Source organism: Rhinolophus ferrumequinum, chromosome 20 (assembly GCF_004115265.2).
Source record: "Rhinolophus ferrumequinum isolate MPI-CBG mRhiFer1 chromosome 20, mRhiFer1_v1.p, whole genome shotgun sequence".
Taxonomy (NCBI): domain Eukaryota; kingdom Metazoa; phylum Chordata; class Mammalia; order Chiroptera; family Rhinolophidae; genus Rhinolophus; species Rhinolophus ferrumequinum.
In genome coordinates, this window is record NC_046303.1 from 9,366,863 (window position 1) to 9,368,795 (window position 1,933).

The window sequence follows — 1,933 nt, forward strand, 5'->3', positions numbered from 1 at the left end:
TGCCAGCAGATCCAACGTCACCTACATCAAAGCCACTAACTCAGTTCACACAGCTGACAAATAACGGCACAGAAAACGAAACCTAGGTCAGCTTCACTCTAAACCCATGTTCTTGTCATGGCTGTTGTGCTTCTGACACCTTACGAGCACATGCATCACCTGGGGAGGGGGGGCGGTTTGTTAAAATGCAGGTCCTGATTCCAAAGTCTGGGATGGGGCCCAAGATTCGGCATTTGTGACGAGCTCCCAGGTAAAAAGAAGCTGTTGGTTTGCAGTCCACAGGTTGAGTAGCAGCAAGATTCTACGGTGCTTAGCTACACTTTTCTTCACAGTGAAAGGGCCATCCTCAGGCCAACCCCTTCTAAATGCCACAAACCCCATGTCATGAGTCAAAATGAACACACACCAACTTAAAAGGAAGACAGAAGTTTTCCCTTAACTGAATGAATGGAATGATGATCAGGGAGGGTTATTGAGAAAGACCTGTAGACAAAGCAGCCTGAATGACATCTCCCTGAGGGCAAAGAGAAAAAAGAAAAAAAAGAAAAGCTTTTTCTCTGTGGTGTAAAAGTGGGGTTAAAACTGAAAGGGTGAGTCATAAAGTGTTAGAGTTAGAAGAGGGCCAACAGACTAGGAATTGACAGACAAATCACCTACGGGATCTCAAGAAGGAGATTGTTCTTTGTTCCTCATAAGGAAGGAGTCACAGCAGCTTTACTGCTTGGATAAAAACTCGATGGATATTAAATATTGAATTGATATACATTTTTGATGCTCTCTTGGCTGTGCCCGTAGAGAAGAGGAATGAATGGAAATAAGCTCTTATTTGTAAAGCATTTTCACCATGTGTGTTAACACTCATGACATAATCTGCTCTCATACATTGCCTCAGAGGGTGTGTAAAGGCAAGAATGATTCACTCCCAGCTCAAGTGAGCACACGAGGCCCCAGGGATTGGTAGTAACCCCAGGCTAAACCTTCAGCCTCCAACATCATGACCATACTCAGTCCAAAATCTCCCAGATGTGGCTGTGCATCAAAACCACTGAGAAGAACTCACTCCAGGCCCATGGAGTCAGATTCTTTGGGAGGGAGCCTGGTAGTCTGTATTTTTAAGACCAATGCCACAGGTGAATATTGTGCAATCTACGAACCCATGTTTGGGAACCAGTCAACTAGATTATCTGACATGTAAAGAGCTTCCTATGACTCAAATGGCCACCTGGAAAGAGAAGAAGCAAAGGTATGGGGTGGGTCTCCTGGACCCCTCCTGAAGACCCAAATGGCATAAGACACATTTTAGGGTCTCGTGTGCTTAGAATGTTGAGTTTAGAAGTAAGGTTCCATAACTGCTGGAGGTGAGAACCTGTGAGAGATTTTCTTTTGAGAAATTGGTCAAAACATAGCTCAGAACCTAGATGGTTTTATTAGCAAACCCTTCCAGGTTAAGGGACAAGTTTAAACTGCTGTAACTATAAGATATGGGAAAGTGGAGGAGGATACTCCAGCGCTGGATTTAGTATCAGCTCTGGGTTTAAGTCCTTAATAGCGGTGGGGCTTTGCCTAAGTCAACTAATCTCTGAGAAGTTCAGCCACCTAACTCTCCAGAGTATAAAAATGTGAGAAAAGAGGAGTGAAAGCACACAACATATAACAAGGGTTCTTTATGTATTAGTTGGATTGAACCTGAGGTTCCTCAGGTGGGTAGGCTGGAGAAAGGAGACAGGAAGTAGGAGACTCCCTCTGGCTGCTGGCCAGGCCCAAAGTACCTCAGACTCCACCATCCGGCCCTTCTGTCAGGGGGTCTTCCACATTGACAGATGGGGCAGCAAACTCAGCAGTGTGATTGAGCCGTCTCCAGAAAGTTCCTCAGGGATGCAGTGTCTGAAATTTTTATCATTTTGTTATTTAGAGACTGCTCCTTGGAAATCCT